At 45.9% G+C, this 11,304-nt stretch overlaps 1 long non-coding RNA gene across 1 annotated transcript in view; it reads right to left on the minus strand.

Moving 5' to 3' along the window:
• LOC146856392 (uncharacterized) overlaps positions 1 to 10,604 on the minus strand; it is a 42,262-nt gene extending 31,658 nt beyond the window's left edge. The window contains exons 1-2 of the long non-coding RNA XR_014981474.1: positions 10,573 to 10,604; positions 10,408 to 10,470 (exon numbers count right to left, since the gene is read on the minus strand). This is a non-coding gene — a long non-coding RNA (uncharacterized LOC146856392). The remainder of the gene's footprint in view (positions 1 to 10,407; positions 10,471 to 10,572) is intronic.
• Between the last annotated feature and the right edge of the window lie 700 nt (positions 10,605 to 11,304).

Here is an 11,304-nt window from a genome sequence, read left to right on the forward strand (position 1 = left end):
TATTGGATATTAAAATATTCGCTACACTCTAGAATCTCGTCCCATAATGCTTTGCAGGGCCTTTGGTGGGGATTGTATTTTTGCCTATAACTGTGCTTGGGGTGGTCCTAGAAGGATGGGATCACCACCGAACGTTCAGCATGATGCGCTCTTTGTGTTCAAGGCATCTGCTTGGTTCTCTCCCTAGGTTAGGGAGGACCGCAAAATCATCACCTCTATCACTGCTTACTATATTTTCATTTCTATGAGATGACTATATGCATTTTAGTATGTAAAGATAGAGTTACTTGCTTGTTTAACTAAAGGTATGTGAGGTTTCTGTTTTATTAATTGGGATGAGATGAGTTTCACAAGTGGGTTGTGGAGATTTGCTAAGTACAACAACACGGAATTCATGCAAAGACTCTGGAGTTAGCTATGGCACCTACAACCCTTTGATAAAACAACTTTATTCTTACATGTTAAAAAGCATATAACTAATTCACAAAAGTGAGCTTTGAAAAATGTTAGGCAATGAGAGAAGTGATGATTTTGGGGTCCCCCTAACCTAGGGTGAGGACCAAGCAGATACCTTGATCACAAAAAGCATATCACGCTGAACGATTCAGTGGTGGTCCCATATCTGCCTAGGACCACCCCCAAGCAAAGTTATGGGCAAAACTGGATACTATAATATTCACTGGGGCCGGCACTGCTCCCCAGACTCTGCCAGAGATGGGGGGTGGGGTTGGTGGTCTGGCTTTTGTGAATGATGGTCCAAGGTGGTGGGGCTCAAGACTGCCCCAAACTAATCAGACCAACACAATGGACAAATATTTTTATAGGAGCAGAGAGACGAAGGATGATACAGTGCCTAGGGGGACACAGCAGCACATGGCAGACATGAAGACAGCCTTCACTGAAGGAATGACTACTGGCTATCACAAACACCAGAACTGCCCTATAAACCAAACATAGACACAGAGGCAGTGGATATTACGGTAATATATCTTGATATGAAAAAGATTAACCTCGGCTGAAGATACGCTAAAGAAACATGCCGATACTATTACAACACTCCAGGCTGAGGTAAAAACACTGAAGGAAACATCGAGCTGTCTCCACACTAGAGCAGAAGATGATGAGGATAGATCTTGGCGTACCAATAGACAGTTGGTAGGGTTTCTAGAGAAGTTGGAAGGAACAAATGTGACATGTTTCATAGCAAACCTTGTGCTAACCACCCTAAAGCCCAGAGACTTGTCTGCCCACTTTGTGGTGGAGAGGGCACTAAGAGTGCCCTGTTCCTGCCAAAACCAGGGGTGAGATCACAACCAATCATTGTGCACATACTTAAATACAGGGATTATAACACAATCCTTTGTATGACACCCCTACAGGCTCCAGTGGTCTTTGAAAACCAAGTAATAATGGTCTTCCCAGACTACACACAGAAAGCGCAAGCACACTGACAAACCTTTTAAAAATGTAAAAGCCAAACTCCGCAAATGAGTATTGACATATGCAATACTTTTTCCATCTAAATTCATAGTGCAGACAGATGGGAGATTCTGTTTTTTCATGTCAGCAGATGAAGCATTAGAGTAGTTGTTAAGCTGGCATCCGGTGGGAAGCAAGCAATACAAAGCCACAAGATCACTGGGAACCAACAGTGAGAGTGTGGTTCTGGGATGAAACACCAGAGTGAACTAACTAGCATGAGGAGATATGCTAGATATAGAAATCCAGGCTCTCACCTGAACAAATGGGAGAGATGGTAACATGGAAGAGAAGCTGGTTTGAATAGTGATTTAATGGTGACCATTAAGGCAGTTATAACGACTGTTTCTGGTATTTGGAATCATTTACTAAGTTTGAAGTTGGTGGTTGGTGGGTGACAGGAGCCTCAAACCTTGGGAAGATTGGCAGTTATGAGCCTCCTGCATGAGGTTGTAGGGTGGGGGTGTTGGGAAGAGTTTGAGATTTATGTTGATAGTGTTCCACATGGCTACAACGACAATGGAAATGAGGAACATCAAATGGGGTAGGGTGGGATAATGCACCACTATGACACAGGATGAACTGTCTAATCATTTAGGCCTGAATATGATGATATGGAATGTTAATGGCCTGAGCCATAGGATTAAAAGAGGGGTTGTACAGAAATGTTCATATAGACAAAACCCTGATTTGTTTCTGCTCCAGGAAACTCACCTAGCAGGTACTAGACATGATGTCTTGGAGTGGGGTAGATATAGACTACTGGTCTATTCAGGGTTCACATTGGGCGCCTCAGAGGTGGGACTTCTAGCCAGTAGAATGACCCCCTTGATGATTACACAGACATGGAGGTATCTGGAAGGTCATTATGCTGCCATTTTAGGGGAGTGGAATGGGGACAGGGTGAGGGTGCTGACCTCATATATCCCACCAGAGTTAAAACCCCTTAAAAAGATGGGGTGGTGGATTGTACAAGCACCAGATGTGCTGTTGATTATAGGGAGCAAACTAAACCTGACTATGCAACCCGAGATAGATAGGATCATGAGGTTTGGTATGCAAGGGAGGACAGACAACAGACTAAGATACTTTGCAATGGCAACATGATTAAGGGTCTTATGAAGGGAGGAACACCCTACCACTAAACTCTTTTCCTATGTATCCAACAAATGCAATAAATGTCACACCTTGACTATTACCTGGTCCTGCAGGCAATGGAATATAGCGGTTCCATGAAACAACGTTTCTGCCTAGAGGGATTTCCAATCACTCTATTACTATGTACAACACTTTATATGGAGATAAAGTTGTGCAGAGGAGAATCGAGGTTGGATCCTTGGGACATTAGGGACAGGGAGAGTAAACAGTGTACATGGGAGGCAGTGGAAACCTACTTGGCTGAAAATGTGGGTTCAGTACAGTCAGGTATAATGATCCGAGAAGCGTATAAAATGGTGATTTGGGCCAGCTTATTTACTGGATCACCGAGAAGCGCAGGGAGAGAGACAGAGTATTTGAACAGTTGGAAATACACCTAACCTGGTAGGAGTCTAACTATATATTTGGAAGAGGTGTGGCGCAGCAGCCAGGGCGACTGACGCCGGACGCTGGGGATTCTGGTTCAATCCCCGGCACCGTCGGCAAGTCAGCCCAGCACCATGTGACTCTGGGCAATAGCTCGCTTAATCTTCCAGACGGCCCCCAGCGCCTGGATGCCTACGGGTAGCTGTGCGCTTTACAAATACTGGATTTACATTTATATATTTAACCCTAACATGGAGCTGAGCAATAGAATAGCACTGGCCAGGGAGCAGTATAGACAGTTGTGGAAAATTAAGAACGGCATTTTATTGAGATAAACAACATAGATTATATGAGGTCGGAAATGAAGTGGGCAGTCTACTGGCCTGGGTGGCATGATGTGAAAAGGGTCAAGGATGGATCCAAAGGTTCAGAATCCCAATAGAGGAAATTACTGACTCCACTCCCAAGATAGCTTGGACATTGGCAACACATTTGCCACGATTATATCAAATGGGCAATAATTGTACAGAAGCCAAGATATGGGGGTTCGTGAAGGATGTCCCCATAGGGGTTCTATACATGGACGTCATTTGGAAGTAGTCAGGGGTCGCATCTGTGACCTCTAGCTTGCTCCCTGCTACTCCTGGCACTTCCTTTGCGACCCCTGGCTGCAGAGAGGGCAAAACCTTAGCCTCCTCTGCGAACCCTGACTACCTCCAATTGACGTCCATGGTAGACCAAGGAGAAGGGGAACAAAAGGACCGCAAATTGGAGAAAACAGAGTTAAAAGAAGCCATAACACAACTCCAAAACACGTAAACCCGGAACCAAATGGATTGCACTTCGAGTTCTTTAAAAGAGTAGGTGGGAAGATCAATGGACCCTATTACACATGTTTAGGGATGCCTGTAGGGAGAAATGCCTACCACACAATATTAGGACAGCCAATATTGTGCTTATAGACAAACTGGGTAAATTGATGGAGGACTGTGCCTCATATAGACTCTCCCTCCCTACTCAATATAGATGCAAACATATTGGTAAAGTACTGACCAATCAGCTGCTACCTGACATTAAAAAGTTGATTGCACTGGATCAATGCCGCACAGATCCACCCGACATAATCTCTGGTGATTATACGGAGGTCTTTCAGAGAAGAGAGCTGAGGCAAGATCAGTAGTTCTCTTATCCCTTGATGCTTAGAGGGCATTTGAGTTCCTTGGGTGGCCGTATTTGAAGGCAGTGCTGTGCAAAATGGACTTGGGCCCCAAGTATAGAGGGTAGGTTCAATTACTGTACACTAGACCGATGGCCTGAGTATGAGTGAATGACACTCTGTCTGAGGAATTCCCACTGGGTCACCAGATAAGACAGGGATGCCCACTGCCCCCTATTGCTCTAGCCCGCTATTTAGGCTTGCTTCGATGAGAAAGTATAACAGTTCTCCATTATCAGTATCAATGCTCAATGTATCCTCTTCTCCCTAAGCCTAACTCCTAAAACAAAGACATTCAAAGGATGATTCTTTCGCCTGCAACAGAAATGTCAGAAAGACCAAATCCAACATACACATGGAATTCAACTATTAAATCTAATGCAAGAGCTTCCAGAAAAAATGCATTCCAGGCCTACAGAAATCGGACAACATAAGAAATAGCACAGAGGCCTTACGAAAATTCAGATATACAAGTGAGCACTATTTACTGAGCACTTCTAAATTAACACGCTGCATAAGCACATCAAATACGTGAATAATTGTCACCAGCATATACGAATTCTACACGTTAATGTTTTCGCCAAATCACATATAATCTCAACATTCATCTCTTCATGTTTACATTGAAATGTCTCTAGTACACCACAATTCACGTTATTACAGTTCACATTCTACTGTTTCATGTTCATACAACAAAGAAATACGTGCGGGTGTGGATTTCTAATGATTATGATGCACCCCTACAATGAAAAGTGAAATATGCGCTACATCAGTTCCCCCCTCTGATGACAAGTGTCATCACACCCACCTCAACTCCCTATAGAGCGGACCGATCCAAACAGATGTCGTAGCCAGCCTCACCTGTCTAAACCTCTCCAAGCGCTTAAAACTCTCATAGTGACTGTCCTGCAGGTACAGTACAGATTGCCCAAATACTAAGCTACAAAGCAGAAATGCCGGACATCTCTATGGAATCACTGCTTGAATATGAATTACTGGTGGCCCCTTTATATAGAAAATCAACAAAGGGCTAATGTTTCTGAGAAAAAGGGGAGGCACAGTCTCTCAGGAGGTGGAGAGTGCCTGGGCCAGAGTGTAGGATGGGGACAGTGAGCAGGACAGTTTATGTTGCCCTCACCCATCCCCTAGAGGATGTCATGCTTCATCATAGGTCAGTGCTCCTCGTTGGGCAAGCACTGCAATGCCTTACGGGTCACTTTGGCGGAGATCTCTTTAGAGGCTGCTGTATGATGAGTGCAGGTGAAGTGGTGGGGTGTGAATAAAGGGATACAACTGGTAAGGGAGATCCTGCACTATTCTTTAATGAGGGGATTGCCCCTCCAGGCATAAAAACATATGGCAAGTGAGTGCTACCTCAGGGTTTAAAAGGAACCCAGGTAATCTAGGTGTTGAGACTAAGTAGGGGGAGTCTCCTACCGTCTCGAGGGAGAGACCTAACTTCGGTCATTCCTTCACAAGTGTGTCAAAATGTTTTGTGCCTAATCTAGTCATAGGGATCAGGAGCGCTTCATCAGGATAAAAAACATATAGGGGCATATTATCAAGCAGCAGCGATAATTATCGCTGACCGCTCTTAGCGCGAATATTCCTATCGCCAGCTATCGCTGGAACTTATCGCCATGTTAACTCTGTATTAACAACGCTAAGCGCTATGGCGATAAATATTCCAGCGATAACGGGGATATCACCATTTTCCATGGAACAATGGGGCATATTATCAAGGGCTGGCGATAACATTATCGCCGCTTTAGCGTCCGTTTTCGGATGAAAAGCGGCGATAATTTTATCGCTTTATTAACAAGGTCACACTAGTGCGTGTTTCCTTGCCTTAGCGCCCGGTTTCCTATCGCCTCGCCTTGCATCGCTAATGAGATGCAAGGTAGGCATGCCCCTTCCAACTACATTATAAAATATCGATAACGGTGCTTCGCTGTATTTACAACAAAGCCCCGTCCAGTTTAGCGCTGCTGTTTTTCGCGCTAACTGGGCCTTAACGCTGGAATTTAACGTCTGTTAAATTCCAGACTAAGGCATACCTGACATGGGGGGTGGATTGTGTGGCTAAGACCACAGACCCTATCATCAAGGATATCGCCGTTTTCCATGGAAGATCGCTGGAAAACCAGCGTTGTTCCATGGAAAACGGCGATATCCCCACTATCGCTGGAATATTTATCGCCATAGTGCTGAGCGTTGTTAATACAGCGCTAACATGGCGATAAGTTCCAGGAATATTTGCTCTAAGAGCGGTCAGCGATAATTATCACTGCTGCTTGATAATATGCTCCAACTCTGGTTTTCCAGTGATGTTCCATGGAAAACGGCAATATCCTTGATGATATCCTTGAGATTTTCGTGAAATTGGCACTTTTGTAAAAATGCAGCAATTTTTACAAAAGTGCCCACGAAATTGAAGGAATGCAGAGACAAACTAAAACGGCACTAGTCTGTGCTGAGTTGCAAGACCTCAAACTGACAGGCGCGGTGCGTCCATTGGGGCGTGGGGGCGTAGACCCCACGCCCGCGCCCGCGCCCGCAGCTCCCTCCTAGCTCCCTCCTCTGTGAATGGCAGTCAGCATGACGTCGGACCGTGGGCGGTCCGGCGTCATGTTGACTGACATCTTTGTCAGACGGCTTTGGGAAAGGCAGCACAAGTGCGCATGAGTGGGCATGGAGCTTAATTTTTACTCCGTGCCCAGTCATGCGTACTTGTGTTTTTGCTGCCTTGCGCATGCCCATTAGGAGCCCCTCGGTCTCCTAATGGGCAGGCGGCGGGCGAGGAGTAGGCGGTGCCGTCAGCCAATCCTGGCGCTGCTGCAGCGCCAGGATTGGCTGAGGGCCGGGTTGCAGTCACTTGCGTCACGTGGACGTGGTGTTCCGGACCGTTTGAAGGGGCAGAGAGGCACCAACGCGGACCAGGAGAAGAGGCGGTCAGGTAAGTGTTTTTTAATTTTTAATAATACATGAAGTGCAGCTTTTACTCTTTTTTCTGCTCGAATCCTTTTTCAGTATTAGTGAATATTTTTCTCTGACCATGAGATGCCGGGTGGCCTCTGGGTATAGTTTATTTTCTTGAAAATGTTTGTTCAGTGTGTTTAATCAATCGGCTGGCCTCAGAGTTACCTCAAAATACAATATATCTATCTCCCTCTGCCGAGCTCTGCACCCTGCATAGATTGTTCTCTGTGCTTGCAGTAAATCATTGCTTTCGGCCCTTGCTGTTTAATTCTGCCTGTGCCTGGGAATAATACTTAATTTGAGTTTTCCACAATGGACAAGAGTGGCATAAAGCGTCGTAAGGTTTATGCGTTAATGTTGGAAATGATAAAATAGGTCTGACGGGGAGGAGGCATCGAGAACCCTTAAGCTGCGAGATAAACACATTAAACAACAAAACCATACAGAGTTGGAATATTTCTTTATCAGGTTATATTTTCTTGTTTGTACATGGCGGATAAGACGGTTTCCCCAGCTGCCTACGGGTCTTACTAATCAGCGAGAATGCCGGAAAGCATCTTGGGGTGAAATGAATTTTTTGCTAATCAGTTTTGTTAAGTAATGATGCCATCTTCATCGGGCGCCGTGAGTGACAGAGTCAATCCCGTGCCCTTTGTACCTGCTTGTCAGGAAGCTGCACCCAGCCACGCGGGGCTGGAAGGGAGCGCTCCCAGGCATTGTTCCCGTGTTTTGGTCCTAGTTTGAGAGTGCGTTTTGACGCGACTTTGTTACGGGGCACTTTTACGCCCCGCCATTTTCAAATGTCACCAGCCGCCCCTGCAAACTGAGGGCAACAGTGGCTGTTTTGAGGGCAACAGTGGCTGTTAAACAAGTTAGTGGCAGACCCTGCTACCTGGTTGAAAAGCTTCTGTAGACTCAGCCCTCTGCAGCGTGTCTGATCATAGCCACAGGTTTCAAGGTACCCTTGCCAATAATCTCAGCATTTCTCTGCACTCAGCTTGTGGAGCGCTCACAAAATCTACAGTCAAAACATCCCCTAGGAATGGTTGTGTGAAGAAAGTCTGGCTCTTTGAGGCTTAGCTGTACATAATCGTTAGAGCAACTGTTCGCTTCACGATTCTTTCGGAATGAGGCCAGATCAGAAATGACACACACACACACACTAGATGCTTACTGTCAGTAGAAGCTTAGATTTGGTTCCTTTCAAGCGGAGCCAAATTGCTTTCCTACACAGGTGTTTCTGCAAGAGCCCCCATGTTACGTGTTGAATGGTATGTTCCAAAAATTATAAAAACACAGGGTACACATGATGGAAATGTGTTTTCTTTATGGAGAAGGGGGCCACGATCGCTCCTAAACGATAATAAAAAAAAGCCACAATGTACCACTGCTCACCTCAATTGACTCTGTGTCAGCAGGGGACATAGATGCAAGGTCAAGAAAGTCACGAGGACAAGTAGAGGGCGAGTGGCATCCCCAGCGGGCTTCTTTAGTACTGAACATGGCATGGCATGGCAGCTGACGGACATAATAGGCCGTTAAGACACTTCTTGGCATCCTTCCATAAAGTCAAACAGAGCCGAGACTTGAGTTGCCCAGTTCAACTAGGAAGCCACTGTTCTCAATCCCTAGATTTTAGAAGAAGTGCATTTCTGAGAGCAGGCCAAGTGCCAGGGCCTGTTTCATTCATGACAGTCATGATTCTATTATACTGCACAGCACAGAGAGATGTATGCCTTGAATGACCAATGCCGGTGCAACATTTTCACCAACTGACCCATAAAAAATTATTTTTGTACTTACTGATCGATTTACGCAAACATGATATATTTTCTCTGTTTCGTGTGTTGCAAACACCTTTTTTGCACTGATTAAGTTTTACAGTTATTAGTGTAGAATTGGCGTCTAAGCGTACCCATTCTACTCCCAGGCCTGCAGACCCATGCTCACTTTTGCATGACATCGGTGAAGGTTGGGCAAGGGACAGGAACCTTTTGAAGGCTTATCTTGATGTTCTTTTCTGAGTTTGGAAGGCCTAAAGAGGTCAAGGGACATGTTACCCTGCTACAGACAGAGCAATCCTTGGCAAAATCTAAAATGGATGACTGAGGCTAAATGGTGAGGGTGGGTTGGCCTAGTGGTATTTTTTACTTCATCCTCAAGGTAAGATAGATGGGGGGTGCCCCGGCAGGGGTGCATACATGGGTTCTAGAACACCCCAGGGAGAAATAGGGCCCCATCTCACGAGGTGCAGATTGGAGCTGTGCTTCCGTAGAGCCGCAGACACTTGAAACATGCCAGTTTCACAGTGGAATACCCTGATAAATCAGTTTATATTGACTTAAGGCTGAAAAGGAATGGTAACGACTAAGATAAAGTGCCGCAATAATGCAGCTAAATTTCCATTTTTGTGCCGCTAAATGTGCAAATCTATGCCGCAATATCTTTGGGGGTCTGAAAGAAAGCATGTAAAAATGCATGCTTGGATAAAAGCTTGTAAGACACAAGGTAAGTACCCCTGTGGGGCACCACCCAGGTTGAGCTAACACAGTGATGTCCGCAGGTGACGTTATCACTGCGACGCTGGTACACATGGTCAACATACATCACACTCCTTAGTATCGGGGATATGTATCGAAGGCGTGGGCTTGTACATGTAAATAGTCACACGAAATCTGAAGTATGTCATCACCACCGGTGCTGGCCAGAGCATCTCTCAGATTGTATGCATCACAGAATGGCACAAAACAGATGACTGTCGCAGGAAATCATGCCCCATATATGGAATATAAATGGCCACAAGAAATCAAGAGTATGTCATGACTATGCCGGTACTTGCCGGAACGTATCTCAGGTTGCATGTATCTCAGGATATATGGCACAAAGCAGATCACTGTCAAAGAACATCATGCCCCATTAAATCGCTGTGGGGAGGAAATGACCATCTTTATCACAGAATTGAGACTGACATCGTAAACACAGAGGGTGCATACAAACATGTATAACATGTAATGGTTCCCCTGAATACTCATGCCTTAAAATGCTCGTGGTAGCTGACACACAAACAACTGGTGAGCAATTAGGCAGCAAAACATATATGCATTATGCACCTTGACACTGTGCTCGTAACCCACGTGTGGCGTCATCAATCGTAGTGCTCTAATATAAGGGTCCAAAACAGTCTTCGAGACCGGGATGGTGTTGCTTACCTAAAATAGGCAGGACTGTGGCATCATCAGGTGGCGCGGAGGTGCCGTGTTAAAGCGTGCCATCTGAAAATAATGTGGCAGGTATGACGGCTGTGAAATCACAGGGAAAAGTGGGCATTGGAAAGAAGTTGCCCAGCCGAGAAGGCCGACTTCCAAAGTACTTACATTTTCAGCGTGCCCGGGATAGTGATCCCAGTAGGGACCGAGGCTCGTTATGATCGGTTCTATCGTTGGAAGACTGGAGCGCTAAACCGTTGTTGCGGCGGTACTACCATGTCTAACGGCCATCTTGTAGTGGCCAGGGGTATCAAAGTGTGTGTAAATAATGACAATGTGAGTTCTAGGAGGCTAATGTTAAGAAAAGGGGCACCTCCGCTCCGCCACCGTCCTACCTATTGACTGGGGGAGAATGTCTGCATTGTCAGCATTCCGTCCATCCTTTGTTTGTTTGTTGTAACGCTTTTCGCCCTAAGTGGGATGGGCATTCCCAGACGTGGGACCCGTGCTCACTACGCCACTGGAGTCAAGCTATCCTGGCTGATGACGGCTGATAGCCAGAAACCGGTCCTAGGATGCTTGATTCCGGTCCAGGGAAGACATGGCTTGGCAGTTCGGGCTGGACTGTTCCCATGAGGCACAGGGTCAAGACTGATTTGCATATGGCCATGTCTAAACTGGGGTGGCGTAGTGGGCAAAAGAACGATGGATTTAACCCAGATCTCTTGACTGGGGGAGAATGTCTGCATTGTCAGCATTCCGTCCATCCTTTGTTTGTTGTAACGCTTTTCGCCCTAAGTGGGATGGGCATTCCCAGACGTGGGACCCGTGCTCACTACGCCACTGGAGTCAAGCTATCCTGGCTGATGACGGCTGATAGCCAGAAACCGGTCCTAGGAT

The sequence above is a fragment of the Triturus cristatus genome, chromosome 4_1 (assembly GCF_964204655.1).
Source record: "Triturus cristatus chromosome 4_1, aTriCri1.1, whole genome shotgun sequence".
Lineage (NCBI taxonomy): Eukaryota > Metazoa > Chordata > Amphibia > Caudata > Salamandridae > Triturus > Triturus cristatus.